The sequence below is a fragment of the Lissotriton vulgaris genome, chromosome 6 (assembly GCF_964263255.1).
Source record: "Lissotriton vulgaris chromosome 6, aLisVul1.2, whole genome shotgun sequence".
Lineage (NCBI taxonomy): Eukaryota > Metazoa > Chordata > Amphibia > Caudata > Salamandridae > Lissotriton > Lissotriton vulgaris.
Window position 1 is genome coordinate 1200036598 of NC_141694.1, and position 19401 is coordinate 1200055998.

Genomic DNA, 19401 nt, shown 5'->3' on the forward strand with positions numbered 1-19401 from the left:
GCAGATGTTGTTAGGCTCAACGCTGCACTTCTTTTCAATGCAGTACTCTGTTGCCTTGGTGTCTCACTCTCAGCCTGACTCTTACTCTTGACCACTGAGATGTTGCTAGGATGTGAGTGGACCACAGCACTGCTGGGGACAGGGCTACTTTGTGTTGCTTAGAAAATGTCTCCATCTTGTTCACCTTCCACCGCGATTGTATCTTCTACTTCTTCATCACCACCAACAGCAATGGGTGCCGTTTTACTTTTTTGGCCCTTAAGGTGTTCCTCCCACTGGATCAAGTGGTGTGTTTTCAGATGGGTTGTTTGGCCTCTGGTACCGTAGTTTGTACCAAGCTTAGCTCAACTAACACCTTGTTTACAAATGGAGCATATAGCAATATTCTCCTCCTTACTGCTAACCGAAAAGAAGTCCCAAAATGGGGAAGGGAACTCTCTGGAGCTGCTGTAGGTGCCACTTGCAATGCCGGATGAACTGGAGGATGGGCGTGGAATTTGACCCCTGTGCACTATCACTATCTACTTCTACTGAGGTGGTTGTGCTGGATGTAGGTCGCTGCTGGCCTTTGCAAATGCAATTATGGGAGCTGGAGTTGGTGTTGGTGTTACCTGTGTTGGTGGTATCCGTGCCACATCCCTCACAGCAATTTGGGATGAGGTAATGTTGGTCTCCAGTGGGACGGGACTGATGTCCATGATGATGACTGGCTCATCATCATCTTCCTCTTCTACATCTACCTCCATAACTCTGAGGCTTTTTGGAACCTTCCTTTTCCCTCGTGGTATCTCTCACTCTAGACTGAGGTTGTGGCTTCCAAGTGGCATCTAGATCGTCAGAAGGGGGGCTGCAGACGAACTCGGTGGACTAACCCACCTTTCCCTTGCTGGGGATCTGGAAGACAATAGATCTTCTGAAAGAGTGGCTTGCTCGTCTTCCTCTGCAGGAAGCTCAATTTCCTGAACTGCCCCAACTTCGAGAGGAACAACTACCATTGTGGCCGGTGGTTGCGGCTGTTGTTGTCCACTTATCTGAGTTTCCTGCATTGATTGGGTACTACTTTGTGATAGCGATAAGTCAATTTCAACATCGCGGCTCGTTGGCGTTGGCGTGATGAGACAGGCTGCCTCTGCGACAAACATTGGCCTGGGCCTAGGTTGGTGAGGTGGGTCCACTGATGCGGGGGTGCTGCTCCTAGCTTGATCCCCAGACACCGCTACTACAGGTGCAATTTTTGGTTTCCCAAAAAAGATCTTGGTTGGCACACCAGAAGTGGTGGTAAGTGGCACTTCCTTCTTCTTCTCACTGGCAACTTTTCTTGGTAGTGGAGAACCTGGTACCTTTCTTTGAGGCCATCTTCTTTAGATGTCAGCAGCACGCAGTGGCACAAGTTGAAGAGATATCTGTGGTCACACATCATGTGACGTTGTGTGCAGCAGGACCTCTGTTTGATAGTACAATGGATGATGACGCTTCCTCCTCTTTTGTGCACCTAAAGGCAAAGAATCAAGAAAAACATCAGTGCCCTAAATGATGTTGAAATTCAATAGACACCACAGAAACAGTTGTTTCAGGCACACATGAGTAGCTCTGGGCCTACTGGCGGAAAAATGGCCTATTGGCAGACTAGGCCACATAGTGAATCAATTCAAATCAATAATATTGCAATTGCATTAGAAAATATAGTGAACTGTCAAGATTTTTTTCCTGCATAAAAAGAAAAAAAAATCATCCAAAAAAAACAAGGGCAAGGCATGACCACCACAAAGAAAGCTTGCAGGCCTATGGCAAAAGCACACTGGCTGCCTGTACAAAATGGCCACCAGCCACATGGCTAGGCCACCACCACAACAACAAGAAAGGGAAGACCAACAATGTTAGACAATGCAGGCCTATGGCAAGGCAGACTGGCTGGCTTTACAAAATGGCCACCAGCCACATGGCCAGGCCACCACAACAACAAGAAAGGGAAGACAGACAATGCAGGCCCATAGCAAAACTAGCACACTGGCTGGCACCACAAAATAGCCAGTAGCTACATGGCCAGGCCATCACAACAACAAGAAAAGGAAGAAAGACAATGGAGGCCTATGGCAAAAGCACACTGGCTTGCTTCACAAAATTGCCACCAGCCACATGGCCAGGCTACCACAACAACAAGAAAGGGAAGACAGACAATGGAGGCCTATGGCAAAAGCACACTGGCTGGCTTCACAAAATGGCCACCAGCCACATGGCCAGGCCACAACAACCAGAAGCAGTAAGCCAAGAGGAACAAAGGAAAGACATGCAGGCCTAGGGAAAAAGCAGCACACTAACTACCATCACAAAATGGCCACCAGCCACATGGCTGGTCACTCACATAACAACACGCAGGAGGCCTGCAAAACAATGAACTTAAGCAGGCCATATGGCCAGACAAAGTAGGCATGCTAAACAAAACAGCTTAAATTGAAACAATGCAAAAACGAAAAACCACAGGGCTAAAAAAGGTTTGCAAATTACACAACAACCACCCCACACAATTCCAACAAAGGCATTTATTTAACACACACGAAAAAAGTGAAAAAAAAACCAAAACACATTTTGCAATTCAGTCCAATGCCATGATTATATGATTAAACCACTTCTTCCTAAACCACGAATTCCTGCACCACGAATTCCTAACCACGAACAATGCTAAACCACTACCTTCCTGAACAACGACTTCCTGAACCACGATAAATTTACAATTATCTTATTACCCGATACCACTCACTGCTTTGAAAAACACATTTTTGAATCATCAAGAAAATCGAAGAATTCATTAGTTTTTCTTTTTTTTAATGCCGTTCTAACTACAAAACAACAGTAATAACAGTTTTAAACAATAAAATAACTGCAAACAAGGGATAAAATAATGCGGAATTGTTGAGTCCTGTTAGAGACAGTGAGCAAGAGGACTACCGCAGGCCCGCAGCAAACCTGTAGGACCTGGCTAATAGGGCAATGGTGACCCAACTACGGGTCACTTGGGAGAGAAATCGCAGCACTAAGGTGGTGGAATCTAACACCAAAAGTTAATTAATTTTGCAGTAGGCCTCCGACCAACATTATAAAAACACTTTTTTGGTAGTTTTGCAAATTCACGTTCTATGCACAAGTTGCTTTTTTTATTTTAAATGTACTCTCTCGTTAAAAAAAAAAGGCTAATCTCTAGTATAGAAAAGGGTTTGCCTATGAGCACGATTCCTAAAAGAAACAAAAGCGGGGGCTCGTCGGCCGTCACTTTACATCCAGATATGCACCCACAGTGGGGAGATTTTCCTTTTTCCGGGTCCCACTAGAACAGCTTGACTGCCAGGCCTGCACCGCACATGTCCGGGACCGGAAGCTTAAAGTTCGCAGGCTGATCTTCTGCTCTCGCCCCTGCGAACGTGCAAAATAAAAAGAAATCAAAATCATCCACAAGTTTCCCAAACTAAGAGTGCCTGTCATCCATCGGAAAAGTAGCTAAAAAGTAGAATCCACAGCAAACAAATCCGAGCTGGAATCCTGGTGCACGTTACCTTCAAGCAACACGATACAAGCCACCAGAATTTTGAAGCTGTTCACCTTTCCATGCTGCGAACCACTTCCGCCTCGATCCAAACAAGGAAATAGGGGTGGGAGAGGAAACTCCATTAACTACTACCGAGATCGTACCTGGTAAGTTTATTTCATTATTCATGTAAGCCGTAGTTTAATCGAGTCATTGTTCAGGTAAGGTCGTTGTTAAAATTCGTTGTTTAGTACCGTCGTTGTTAAAGATTAGTAAATAAGTCTGTTTACCAATGCCATCCATCCCCTAAATTATGTTTAAATTCAACAGCCACTACAAAAACAGTTGTTTCATGCACATATGAGTAGCTCTGGGCCTACTGGATGAAAGAGGTCTATTGGCAGACTACTCAGCTAGTGATTTAAATAAATATTGCAAATTGATTGCAAAAGTTGGAGAAAATTTAGTGAACTTTGCAAAATGTTTCCTTTATAAAAGAAAACTAGAAGAAAAATTACATACAAAGAAACAACTAGGCCCCTATTGAAACTATAGGCCACCCACCACAATACATTGCAAAAAACACTAAAAAGCATGAGAAAATATAGGTGCAATGTCCCAATCAAACAAACAACACCAACAGTGTGAACTTCAACTTCCACAGTAATCTAGTGACTAACAATCAGTAGATTGGTTGTACTAGAAATAATACATTTTATTTGATTATTCAACATTTGGAATCTTAAGAAGGCAATTCATTTACCTCTGTAAACATATACATTCAAAATTAGAGAAATGTTACCAAATGATGCCACAGCGCAGTAAAAGTGAGGTAAGTGATTAAAAGTGTGCTATTGCGATACAAGATATACCTAAATAGTGAGTGTGGAGGGTACACAGTTGTTCGATCTAAACTCTAAGAGTTGCAGGCTCCAGGATTACATAAACAGTACAGCCCAATATTATTGTGTCAACGTTTCGACCCCTTGAGGTTATATTTACAGAGTTATCATCTGAAAGAGGATTGGGAAAAACCCTTTAGGTAGGACTCATGCACAAATGACAAACAGTACATTCAGGAACGGATCCACCAAAAATTGGTCTTGAAATTTAGAAGAACTAATTAAAGCCTCCTACAGTTATTGGAGGACTCTATGGAAGAGGGGTCCAACAAATGTCCATGGACTACAACATGTTTACCGGTTTCGTTATATCACTTACTGAGGGTGCGGAATATGTATATGATGCCATTTGGAAATCGGTGAGCTGCTCTGGCCACAAGCGGTACAAAAGGGGGTGGTAATGGACGGAGCATATGAACCAATCAAATACTCACACCCAGTCAAAAGATCTGGGTTTAATCCATCACCGTTCTTTAGCCTACTCTGCCACCCCAGTTCAGACATGCCTATATGCAAATCAGTCTGACCCTGTGCCTCATGGGAACAGTCCAGCCCGAACTGCCAAGCCATGCCTTCCCTGGACCAGAAACAAGCGTCCGAGGACCGGTTTCTGGCATTCCAGCCGTCTTCAGCCAGGCTTGCTTGAATCCAGTGGCAAAGTGAGCAAGGGACTCACGTCTGAGCATACCCTTCCACACTTATGGCGGCCAAAAGCGGTACAAAAGGGGGTGGTAATGGACGGAGCATCTGAACCAATCAAACACTCACACCCAGTCAAAAGATCTGGAATTAATCCATCACCGTTCTTTAGCCCACTCTGCCACCCCAGTTCAGACATGGCTATATGCAAATCAGTCTGACCCTGTGCCTCATGGGAACAGTCCAGCCCGAATTGCCAAGCCATGTCTTCCCTGGTCCGGAAACAAGCTTCCGAGGACCGGTTTCTGGCATTCCAGCCGTCTTCAGCCCGGCATGCTTGAATCCAGTGGCAAAGTGAGCAAGGGACTCACGTCTGAGCATACCCTGGCACAAGACCCCAGCAAATTGATATGATCACAGTCTCAGTCCAAAGTCAATTTGGATTGCTGTATCAATCTAATTGTACTGTTTTCCATGCCATGACATAACAAAACATAACATAACACAACACACAATCTTGATGAAATACTCCTACATTAATGTTGATGTGATAATTATTTTGTTTTGTGCACAGACCTGTCCCACATATATCCCTTCACCTATCACTTGAAAGTTTCCTCACATTGTTAGACCTGGCATTTGTGCTGTGTTTTGTCCCCTAACATTTTGCCTTCAACCCTCCGGTTTTCCTGGCTTTAGTGTTCTGCACACTTCACAGCAGCTAATCAGTGCTAAAGTGCTTGCGCGCTCTCCTTAAAACATTGGCTCATAATAAGGGTGGGCGGTTAAGTCTGCTCCATGGACGGAGTTTGCGTAATGTTGTGACTCGCCCTCCGCTGCCAAGTGCAGAGTTCAGAAAAAAACTCCAATTCTGCTGCGTAGCGGAGTTTGACCCCAATGCCCACCATTACGGCCGCAATACCATGAAAACTTGCTTTATTTGGCATGACAACTCAGACAAGCACCTACACCCCACCAGAAGTCAGGAACAGTGTAGGACCCGTAGGACCTGGCTAATTGGGCACTGGTGACCCAACTACGGGTCACTTGGGAGAGAAATCGCAGCACTATGGTGGTGGAATCTAACACCAAATGTTAATTAATTTTGCAGTAGGCCTCCAACCAACATTATAAAAACACTCTTTTGGTAGTTTTGCAAATGCACGTTCTATGCACAAGTTGCTTTTTTTATTTTAAATGTACTCTCTCGTTAAAAAATCACGAGTGAAAATGCTAATCTCTAGTATAGAAAAGGGTTTGCCTATGAGCACGATTCCTAGAAGAAACAAAAGCGGGGGCTCGTCGGCTGTCACTTTACATCCAGATATGCACCCACAGTGAGGAGATTTTCCTTTTTCCGGGTCCCACTAGAACAGCTTGACTGCCAGGCCTGCACCGCACATGTCCGGGACCGGAAGCTTAAAGTTCGCAGGCTGATCTTCTGCTCTCGCCCCTGCGAACGTGCAAAATAAAAAGAAATCAAAATCATCCACAAGTTTCCCAAACTAAGGGTGCCTGTCATCCATCGGAAAAGTAGCTAAAAAGTAGAATCCACAGCAAACAAATCCGAGCTGGAATCCTGGTGCACGTTACCTTCAAGCAACACGATACAAGCCACCAGAATTTTGAAGCAGTTCACCTTTCCATGCTGCGAACCACTTCCGCCTCGATCCAAACCAGGAAATAGGGGTGGGAGAGGAAACTCCATTAACCACTACCGAGATCGTACCTGGTAAGTTTATTTCATTATTCATGTAAGCCGTAGTTTAATCGAGTCATTGTTCAGGTAAGGTCGTTGTTAAAATTCGTTGTTTAGTACCGTCGTTGTTAATGATTAGTAAATAAGTCTGTTTACCAATGCCATCCATCCCCTAAATTATGTTTAAATTCAACAGCCACCACAAAAACAGTTGTTTCATGCACATATGAGTAGCTCTGGGCCTACTGGCTGAAAGAGGTCTATTGGCAGACTACTGGGCTAGTGATTTAAATAAATATTGCAAATTGATTGCAAAAGTTGGAGAAAATTTAGTGAACTTTGCAAAATGTTTCCTTTATAAAAGAAAACTAGAAGAAAAATTACATACAAAGAAACAACTAGGCCCCTATTGAAACTATAGGCCACCCACCACAATACATTGCAAAAAAACACTAAAAAGCATGAGAAAATATAGGTGCAATGTCCCAATCAAACAAACAACACCAACAGTGTGAACTTCAACTTCCACAGTAATCTAGTGACTAACAATCAGTAGATTGGTTGTACTAGAAATAATACATTTTATTTGATTATTCAACATTTGGAATCTTAAGAAGGCAATTCATTTACCTCTGTAAACATATACATTCAAAATTAGAGAAATGTTACCAAATGATGCCACAGCGCAGTAAAAGTGAGGTAAGTGATTAAAAGTGTGCTATTGCGATACAAGATATACCTAAATAGTGAGTGTGGAGGGTACACAGTTGTTCGATCTAAACTCTAAGAGTTGCAGGCTCCAGGATTACATAAACAGTACAGCCCAATATTATTGTGTCAACGTTTCGACCCCTTGAGGTTATATTTACAGAGTTATCATCTGAATGAGGATTGGGAAAAACCCTTTAGGTAGGACTCATGCACAAATGACAAACAGTACATTCAGGAACGGATCCACCAAAAATTGGTCTTGAAATTTAGAAGAACTAATTAAAGCCTCCTACAGTTATTGGAGGACTCTATGGAAGAGGGGTCCAACAAATGTCCATGGACTACAACATGTTTACCGGTTTCGTTATATCACTTACTGAGGGTACGGAATATGTAAATGATGCCATTTGGAAATCGGTGAGCTGCTCTGGCCACAAGCGGTACAAAAGGGGGTGGTAATGGACGAAGCATATGAACCAATCAAACACTCACACTCAGTCAAAAGATCTGGGTTTAATCCTTCACCGTTCTTTAGCCTACTCTGCCACCCCAGTTCAGACATGGCTATATGCAAATCAGTCTGACCCTGTGCCTCATGGGAACAGTCCAGCCCGAACTGCCAAGCCATGCCTTCCCTGGACCGGAAACAAGCTTCCGAGGACCGGTTTCTGGCATTCCAGCCGTCTTCAGCCCGGCTTGCTTGAATCCAGTGGCAAAGTGAGCAAAGGACTCACGTCTGAGCATACCCTGTCACACTTATGGCGGCCAAAAGCGGTACAAAAGGGGGTGGTAATGGACGGAGCATCTGAACCAATCAAACACTCACACCCAGTCAAAAGATCCGGGTTTAATCAATCACCGTTCTTTAGCCCACTCTGCCACCCCAGTTCAGACATGGCTATATGCATATCAGTCTGACCCTGTGCCTCATGGGAACAGTCCAGCCCAAACTGCCAAGCCATGCCTTCCCTGGACCGGAAACAAGCATCAGAGGACCGGTTTCTGGCATTTCAGCCGTCTTCAGCCCGGCTTGCTTGAATCCAGTGGCAAAGTGAGCAAGGGACTCACGTCTGAGCATACCCTTCCACACTTATGGCGGCCAAAAGCGGTACAAATGGGGGTGGTAATGGACGGAGCATCTGAACCAATCAAACACTCACACCCAGTCAAAAGATATGGGTTTAATTCATCACCGTTCTTTAGCCCACTCTGCCACCCCAGTTCATTCATGGCTTTATGCAAATCAGTCTGACCCTGTGCCTCATGGGAACAGTCTAGCCTGAACTGCCAAGCCATGCCTTCCCTGGACCGGAAACAAGCTTCTGAGGACCGGTTTCTGGCATTCCAGCCGTCTTCAGCCCGGCTTGCTTGAATCCAGTGGCAAAGTGAGCAAGGGACTCACGTCTGAGCATACCCTGCCACAAGACCCCAGCAAATTGATATAATCACAGTGTCCGTCCAAAGTCAATTTGGATTGCTGTATCAATCTAATTGTACTGTTTTCTATGCATTGACATAACAAAACATAACATAACACAGCACACAATCTTGATGAAATACTCATACATTAATGTTGATGTGATAATTATTTTGTTTTGTGCACAGACCTGTCCCACATATATCCCTTCACCTATCACTTGAAAGTTTCCTCACATTGCTAGACCTGGCATTTTTGCTGTGTTTTGTCCCCTAACATTTTGCCTTCAACCCTCCGGTTTTCCTGGCTTTAGTGTTCTGCACACTTCACAGCAGCTAATCAGTGCTAAAGTGCTTGCGTGCTCTCCTTAAAACATTGGCTCATAATAAGGGTGGGCGGTTAAGTCCGCTCCATGGACGGAGTTTGCGTAATGTTGTGACTCGCCCTCCGCTGCCAAGTGCAGATTTCAGAAAAAAACTCCAATTCTGCTGCGTAGCGGAGTTTGACCCCAATGCCCACCATTACGGCCGCAATACCATGAAAACTTGCTTTATTTGGCATGACAACTCAGACAAGCACCTACACCCCACCAGAAGTCAGGAACAGTGGGAGACGTTTCGGGTCAAACTATTCGGGCTCTAGCTCAGACGGTAGTGATACAGACAACACAGGCACACCATCCTTTCAAAGAAGGGGAAGAGGACGATCAAATAGACCATTTTTTCGTGGGAACTATCCACCTGGTCAGTTTCAACAATGGTGGCCACCCACCCCATGGGGGTATCCACAACAACAACATGCCGGATCACTGACTAAATATCGAGGGACAAAATATAGACTATCCAAAATATAGATTCCAAAATATCGACAGACAAAATATCGAATTCCTATCTACAAACATGTTAGTAACAAAATATCGACCTCAAAATATCGTTTATATATATATACATTATAAAAATATCACATTTCTTAAAATTAATGTAAAATTAAAAAAATATTAAAAATAAATAGCTAAAATATACTTAAAAATACTTAAATTACTTCAAAATTATTAAATAACTAATTTAACTGATAAAAAAATACAATCATATCTGTTAAAACATATATATATTAACATAATATTAATAAAAAACTACACAATATTTTTACCGTAGGATAGCAGAGGTGTAAAAATTGCTATTCCCACTCCTGGAAGTGCAACAGTAGGGAAAGCGTTGGATAGCGTAGGGGTAAAAATGACTATTCCCACAACAGAGAGTGCAACAATAGGGAAAGCGTTGGATAGCATAGGGGTAAAAATGACTATTCCCACTCCAGAGAGTGCAACAGTAGGGAAAGTGTTAGATAGCGTAGGGGTAAAAATTACTATTCCCACACCTGAGAGTGCAACAGTAGGGAAAGCGTTGGATAGCGCAGGGGTAAAAATTACTATTCCCATTCCAGACAGTGCAACAGTAGGGAAAACGTTGGATAGCGTAGGGGTAAAAATTACTATTCCCACTCCAGAGAGTGCAACAGTAGGGAAAGCGTTGGATAGCGCATGGGTAAAAATACCTATTCCCACTCCAGAGAGTGCAGCAGTAGGGAAAATGTTGGATAGCGTAGGGGTAAAAATTACTATTCCCACTCCACAGAGTGCAACAGTAGGGAAAGTGTTGGATAGCGTAGGGGTAAAAATTATTATTCCCACTCCAGAAAGTGCAACAATAGGGAAAGCGTTGTATAGTGTAGGGGTAAAAATGACTATTCCCACTCCAGAGAGTGCAACAGTAGGGAAAGTATTGGATAGCGTAGGGGTAAAATTTACTATTCCCACTCCAGAGAGTGCAACAGTAGGGAAAGCGTTGGATAGCGTAGAGGTAAAAATTACTATTCCCACAACAGAGAGTGCAACAGTAGGGAAAGCGTTGGATAGAGTAGGGGTAACAATTACTATTCCCACTCCAGAGAGTGCAACAGTAGGGAAAGCATTGGATAGCGTAGGGGTAGAAATTACTATTCCTACTCCAGGGAGTGCAACAGTAGGGAAAGCGTTGGATAGCATAGGGGTAAATTTTACTATTCCCACTCTAGTGAATATAAATTAATATAATTCACATAATTATCACTTAATCAATTAATAACAATGAATTATCAATTAAGAATTAATTAATTATCAATTAAAAAGTAATTAACAATTTGTTCAAAATAATTACCAATAAATTAATTAACATTTTTAATTAATTATAATTAAATTCCTTCCCACCCTATTCCCCTATAAACCTACAACCCGCTACAGAAAATAAATTAATATTATTCACATAATTATCAATTAATCGATTAATAAAAAATAATCATTTAAGAATTAATTATTTACTAATTAAAAAGGATTTAACAATTTAATCAAAATAAATACCAATTAATTAATTAACATATTTAATTAATTATAATTAAATTTCTTCCCACCCTATTCCCGTATAAACCCACATCCCGCTACATAAAATAAATTAATTCAATTCACATAATTATCAATTAATCAATTAATAAAAAAAATATTATCAATTAAGAAATAATTAATTACCAATTAAAAATTAATTAACAATTTATTCTATATGAATACCAATTCATTAATTAACATATTTAATGAATTATAATTAAATTTCTTCCCACCCTATTCCCCTATAAACCCACAACCCATTAAATTTATAGAATAATAGAATTAAATTACACAATAATTAAATAACATAAAGTTAATTACTTAAAATAAATTACAAAAATATATACACTTTTCACACATATACTAACATAAAAAACACTTGAAAAAATTTGATATTATTAAAAATTCGATATTTTTAATAAACTGTATTATGTACTTTGATATTTTGACTGTCTGTATTTTTAATTCGATATTATATTACTTACCTTCAAAACGATATTTTTGATGTCTATATTTTGTCCATTCGATATTTTGTCCATTCTATATTTTGGACTCGATATTTTGGTTTGTCTATATTTTGGAATCGATATTTTGACCATTTACCCAACATGCCTACCCACCACCACCAGGGCCGTTTCATGGCTTCCCGAATGAATTTAACCCTCAGCCTTTTTAGGGTTTGGTCCGCGCAGAACGCGGAGCAGAAACAGGTCGGCACAACAACCAGGTGTCCACTCGGAAGACCAATCAGGCCCCTATGCAGGGACTCGGAGCCAGACCAGCAAGAACCTGCAGAAAACGGCACCGCCGAGGAACCAACCGTCATAGTAAATCTTTCAACCAAAGTACTAAGTGACATTGAAGAGAGGGTCTTGAACAAAGGCCTTGGGTTTGTAATGACCAGCAACGGAGATCCATTCCGGTTTCAATGCGAATTGAGTCAATTCCTTCGCAAATTGAGGCTTCATTACTATTTCAAGAACAAAGATACAGAGTTGGAAGACACCGTTGGAGAAAACACTGGATTGAAACGTAAATCCAAGTTTCAACCGCCTGTGCACACTGTTCCTCCCCAGGTTCTAGCTTTTAAGAAAGCTGTGGAGGAGGATGTCTCCAAGCTATGGGAAACAGAACAGAGATCCTTTAAGAACCTTTCGGGGGAAGAACACAAGGCATTAAATGCTCTTTCTGAAGACCAATCCATAACAATTAAGCCAGCAGACAAGGGTGGTTCAACGATCATCTTGAACACCAGTGACTATAGATCTGAGTGTCTGCACCAATTGGATGACAGACATGTATATAGACCACTACAGCAAGATCCTACTGAAGATCTCATGAGACAGATTAACAGCCTAGTGGAGGAGGCTCTAGCGGAAGGATGATTAACAACTAAGGAAGCACAATTTTTGACAACTGAACATCCGGTCATGCCATACTTTTACATCCTTCCCAAAGTACACAAGCCACAGAGGCCTCCTCCGAGGAGACCAATAATCTCTGGGATAGGCTCGGTCTTAGAACCGCTATCCACTTTTGTTGATTTATTTCTAAGGCCGATTGTGCAGAAGATGCCCACATACCTTCATGATACGAAGGAAGTTTTGAGAGTATTACCTGAAATTGAATTCGATCCAGAAAGAGACCTATTGGTCTTTTTCGATGTAGAGTCCCTATATGCCGCCATCCCCCAGGATGAGACTCTGGAAGTAGTTACTTCCATCCTGGAAGAAAGCACGTTGGATTTGATAACACCTGTACCTTTTATAATGGCTCTGGCTAGACTAGCCATGAAAGAGAATTTCTTTTGCTATGAAGAGATGATCTATCTGCAAACGTCTGGGACGAGCATGGGCAGCGTTTTTGCGGCTAGCTTTGCTAACCTTTATGTACACCAATTTGAGCAACAACACGTGCTTACGTTTACCAACCCATTCCACTCATCGATTAGATGGTGGAAACAATACATTGATGATGTAATAGTGGTGTGGAGAGGGAACCAAGCTTTAATCACAGCATTCCATCAGTGGTTAAACAGTAGGAATCAATATCTTCACTTTACTGTTGAATCTCTCAAAGAAAGACTGGCGTTTTTGGATCTCTCTATATATGTTACACCTGCAGGATTGCAAAGTGAACTTTATAGGAAACCAATGGCAAGGAATTCCTTACTATTGTTCGAAAGCCACCATCCAAAAGCCCTCAGGGACAACTTGCCTTATAGGCAATTCCTCTGTGTACGGAGGAATTGTTGGAATACGAGGATTTCTAAACTCATGCTAAGAATTTAACCAAACAACTGCTTGAGAGACACTATCCACGATCACTTATAAAACGCTCACGGAAGCGAGCTAATAACAGTAATCGAGAAGCACTTCTGGAACCTCCGGTTTGCAAAACTCCTTCAGACAGATTGACATTAGTGAGCACGTTTAACACCAAAAGTAATCACATTCAGAAGATAGTCCCTCAGCATTGGCAGATCTTGAATCACAGCAGCGACAAAATTGCTCAACCTCTTTTTGCTTTAAAAAAATCCAGCAGTATCCGGGACCGTCTAGTGCACACTCGCCCAAAAGAGACACCCAGAAGAGTGGTAGGCACCCTATGGGATCTGCCACCGGTGACAGGACACCATCCCTGCAGGACGTGTTCCGTCTGCCCTCAGACAAAACACTCCACTCACATTGACATAGGCACAGATCGGCCTTGGGAACAGACCCACTTTACCAATTGTAACAGCGAGAATTTAATTTACCTGCTGACCTGCCCGTGTTCAATCAGATACGTGGGTATGACTACACGGAAGGTACGAATACGTATGTTGGAACACAAGCGCTCATTTCTCTCTAAGAAATCAATGACAAGTCTGACTAAACACTATCTAGAGAAATAGCACAGAGAAGAAGACTTCCAGTGGACAGTCTTAGAAAAGCCACTTATACCATCACACACTAGTAATATCTTAAGATATTTATTCTTGAAAGAACAAAAATGGATTTCTAAGCTTCGCACAAATGTGGTGGGACTTAATGACGATATACCATGGGCTTCTTTGTAAGGCCTTTGGCCTGATTATAGTCTGTAGAATTCTGAGAGAAGAGGTCCAATGTTTATATCTTAAAAGCTCACTACTGGAGAGGATTATCTATATCTGGTCATGGGTTGGGGTGCACAATAGTATACACTACTTAGGGTATTATCTTGCCGCCCAGACACATACGATCAAGATCTGGACACCACAACAACATCTAAAGTGACATTTACCATTTACCACTATCACCATAAATAATCGCAAACTATACCGATTGTGATGTGTGCACTTTGGATGTCTATTCAACGATGCAGTCATGCCACTTTAAGTAACATACATGTGAACACATCGTTTAATTGCGGTACTGAACCTAGGGGAGCGACAATAATATGAGACATTGACCCTGGTGCGAACGATAATTTACCTAATCTACTTAATTGCGGTGGCAGCGATACTATGAAAGTAGCCGATGAGTGAGCACGCCATGGTGTCATTTGTTAACAGTAGATATGACTATAATAATATATACATAGTTCAGACCTTTGCACTTAAACGAGGCATTGCCCTGGGGAAGTGTGAAAATGAAGGAGGGACTGCGATTTTTCGTACGAACTACAATTGAGGACGCTCTGACGTCATCTTGTAGTCTTAGTATCGGGATTGGGGATAGTTGCAGGAAGTAAGAACCATAACATCCCGTTTTTGTATCCACACATGAGGATAAGGTATGGCGTGCACAAACAGGAGGACATGAAGGGCTTCTGTTCCAACTCTTGTTTGAATATCGTTCTAATATCGATCTAGTGTTAACAAGACAAGCAGGTACGGAGTGGCGTAGGGGGACATAAAGTAGTCCCTGCTTGCCGGACCATTAAAAACGCCTTTGCCTGCCACCTCGATGCCTCCCCCAAAGACTCAGGCTTGAGCTTTGAGGCACCGACGGACAGGTAAGACAGGGGGACATACTGAAAGATTAAGGATGAATCAGTCCTGCCAGAGTGTAGGGAGAACTTGAAATAGTTATCTCTGTAGCATTAGATGAGGAAGAGTTTTTCTTCATGATGGATAGTTTCTCTTTGTATTGAGGAGATCTTTATTAGTACACATAACTGGCACTCAATCAAGCTTAACACTAAATCTATGCGAGAATAGATTTCTCAGAATTTACCGCATACATATATATGAGCATTGGGATGTATTTTACATCACTTTTCTTTGGAAAGCGGAATAAGAGTATATATGAATAGGGGACTCGCTAAGAACATATGTGAATGCTTTAAAGTGGCGATTGTGCCCACGCGCGAGAGATGGTTTGGAATACACATGCCGGACCTATGCATACTAAGAGCACTATAAAAGTGTACACAATGGAGCCGATACATGAGAGACTGTTTGATGTATTATTTGTAGATTTATGCATACCAAGATCATTATACAAGTATATTTAGATACATGTTGAGTCTGTACGGTTTTGAGATGGAGCTGTTTTTTTACCAATGGGTCTACAAATGGTTGGAGATTAGCTTTGTAACCATTAAGGACTTTTGAAAATTTGGGAGCATTCTCACTATTAGCTCTATAATTTTCCCTGTGTGTTTTTTCCTGGTTATTTTCTTTGATCCATAGAGCGGGCCTTGAATACCTGAGCACGGTCCAGGTGAGGTGAGGTCCAGTCCCCGGTCAAGCTGGGTGAGAATATTTAATAATTACAAATTTATGATGGGCATGGTGTGTGGCTACATTTGCATACAGTATATTCAACTTTTGTATACTTACTTAATTTTCTGCATCTCTTTGTAGATGTTTTCTTGCATCCACTGATATGGAGGATTAGCATACCACAGGTTATATTTGTTCCAACCTTTAATATTCGTGTTACACAGATGTTTGTTATGATTTGTACATCACTTCTAAAGCAGTAGCAATATATTGAGAGCAGAGGCCCTGACGAAAGCCGTTAGGCAGAAACATGTTGGCCTTTTTTTACAACAGATATTTGTTTCCACTGTCGTTTGCACTGTTCTGGTTTTAATTAGGGGGTTTGCCCTTACTTGAGTTAAAAAAAATGTTCTAGGACACATCACTCTATTTTAAATTCACCACATTTATTGTTGTACTGCGTGTTTATCACTTTCATAGCCATCAATGATTGGCTGTCATATGGTTGTCCATAGGTGCTTGTGGACTTGATCCTGCTCTGCCATTAAGCTGTGGTTAAACGATCTTGATGATCAAGGGACCAACCATGTGATACTGGTGAACCATATGATATGACTGATCACAAAGTTCATTTGATGGTAATCCACATATGAGTGACTTGGATCTTGTCACTTGGTACTGTATGTACGTGGTCCCACGCACGCAGACCCATCACTATACTGTATCCCGCTTTTTAAGCTATCTAGGGTGACTAGGGCACTAACTCACAACCCCCTTTTGGAGTTAAGGATAGCCTGCCATACAAGGTGGTGTTTAGACCTCCTGTGTTCTCCTGTGTGTATTCTACCTCAGACGAGCAGGCACTCAGAAAGCAATAAGTCCAATATATAAAACACCACATTATATTAAGACTGTTGCACCTTTCCTTTCCAATGTGTTTTCCAGCCCCCATTTTCATCTTCCCTTACAAGAAAGTTCCAACAGTTTGAAAAACGTTTGCCCTTTTGTTCGTCACAGTGACCAATCAGAGGCAGGAGGTCTTCATGGCATCCTCCCTGTTTAATGCCAGTGGTGCAACAGGAGAAGTGAGACCGAGGGGACAGAATAGCAGAGAAAGAAGTAGATACAGAGAACCTGGAACCAAAATGTAGTCAGGAGTATGAGCACGGGCAAGAGTGTAAACAGACTATGAATCCCTGGACTCTAACAAGCCAATGTGAGAATGCCAGAAGTTGTGGTCATAGGTAGGGCTTGTACTGGGCACACCGCTCTGTCCTCCTCTGGGACTTAGGTGGGGAAAGGTCTCGGAGAAGATTACTAATTCCCTCTCAAGCAGGATTTTTCATGCGCCACCGGCCCGTGCTCCTTTCTCTCATAAGTAAGATATCATGTATTCATATTAAGCTGTTGTAGAGGAATGTGTTTTTGTAGCTAGTTGCTTTCAAGTATTAACACCAGAAATATAATAGGGCGACCTATTGTTTATGTGTGTGGACTGTCAGGCTTCTGTATATTGGATGGTCACAGAGTATTTTCAGCTTGCTCGAGGAAGATACAATGCATTTGACTTTAGTTTGCACATTTTTTGAGGCGAAGTTGCCATTTGTCATTGCTGTTTCACTGCAGAAATAATGTGTGGGGTATTCACCCTCAGACTCCCAGGCAGAGGTCTACCATAACTGCAACCGCCTCACTGCCTTCACTCTTACTCGCCCTCACCTCCCATTCCACAAGGCATCTGAGAGGCTTCTATGCGGGTAACAAGCGGGCATCAGAGAGAGTCAAGCAGATGAAGTAAGCAAATTCTTGTACAACTCTGCAGAATTCCACCTAACTCCGTGAACTCTGCCCAACCTTAGCTCATACCCAATTGGCAAAATGAATTTACTTGTAAGTCCCTAGTAAGGTGCCACTACAAGGGTCCAGGGCCTGTAAATTGGATACTATTAGAGGGCATGTAGTTCTGATTGTGCCACCTAATTAAATAGCACTTTAAAGATTTCTCAAGTCTGCCATTGCAGCTTATGTGTGCAGTTTTAAATGGCCACTTTGACCTGGCAGAACAAACCTTTGGCCAGGCCCAAAACTTCTTTTTTAATGCACATATGTCACCCCCAGGGTAAGCTTTGGACAGACCAGAGGGCAGGGCACAGTGTATTCAAAATGTTGGACATGTACTTTTTACATTTTACATGTCCTGGTTGTAAAAAACTCTTACATTTTGTTTTCACCACAAAAAGGCCTGCATTGCAGTTACCTTATATACATTTAATAAGAAATCATTTCCAAATGGGAGCAGGTAACCAGTTCATGTTTGGTGTCTTTGGAATTCTCTCATGGTGAAGTCAGATTTTAAATTACAATTTTGAAAATGTCACTTCCAGAAAGCAATCATTTTCCTCCCTTTGCCATTTAGTCCCTGCAGCCTAAAGCAGGGTCACATGACTGGGAATAGCTTACAGTGTGGCTTTGTGTATTCCTCCTAAACAGCCATACACAATTGACAGCTTAGATATGCCTGGATGGGACATCACTGGCAGAATGAGATGGCAGGGCTGGGTACAGCCCTACTTGAACAGGCTGTGTTCTGTCTCCACACAAAGGTCTGCATACCCTCCGTAGTTAGTCTGGAGCCAGAACTGGGAAGGTAGGTTTCCTGGGGCCTTCAAAGTGAAACCTCTGGAAGTTTCCCCAACTTCCAAGGAAGTCCTAGGTATACATTTTAGACCCAAGACATCAAACTCTGCAGTACACTTCTAGACCTGTGGAAACTCTGTCAGGAAGGACTGCTGTGCTGCTGACAGGACTGCCACTCTGCTGGATTGCTGTCCTGAGGGTCTGCTGCCTTGTTTGCTGGCCTGGTGCCCTCTTGCCTGGGTGAGAAGGACTGGACCTGCATATGTTGAACCTAGGACCTCAAAGGACTCCAAACCCTCAACCAGTAACACAATTTTTCACACCCAATAACCCAGAAGGCCAAGGAGGCTTATTTGAGGACCACGTTCTATGGTACACTTGTTTTTTTTTTATACATGTTAACAGAGAACTTCAGTTTTCTCCCTTTAGGATTTTTAGTGGCCTTGCTGTGGAGAACCTAGCTTGACAACTCAGGAGCCTCCTTTGTAACCTAGACATTTTCTGCTTTTTGAATTGTATGTATGTTTGCCAGGTGACTTTTTCTATGAATATGTCACATTTCTTTAATGGAAAAGCTTACTAAAACAGGCCCACATTGTGTAATTCGGCAAGCATCGCAGAGACACACAAAATATTAATGGAATAATATTTGAGAAGAATTTACTTCTTCACTAAGAGAAGCAGGAAAGGTTATAAAAATTGTGATGAAATCAAATTTGTCATATAGTTTCTACAACAGATTTCTTGTCAGCAGTCCAGTGAGCAAC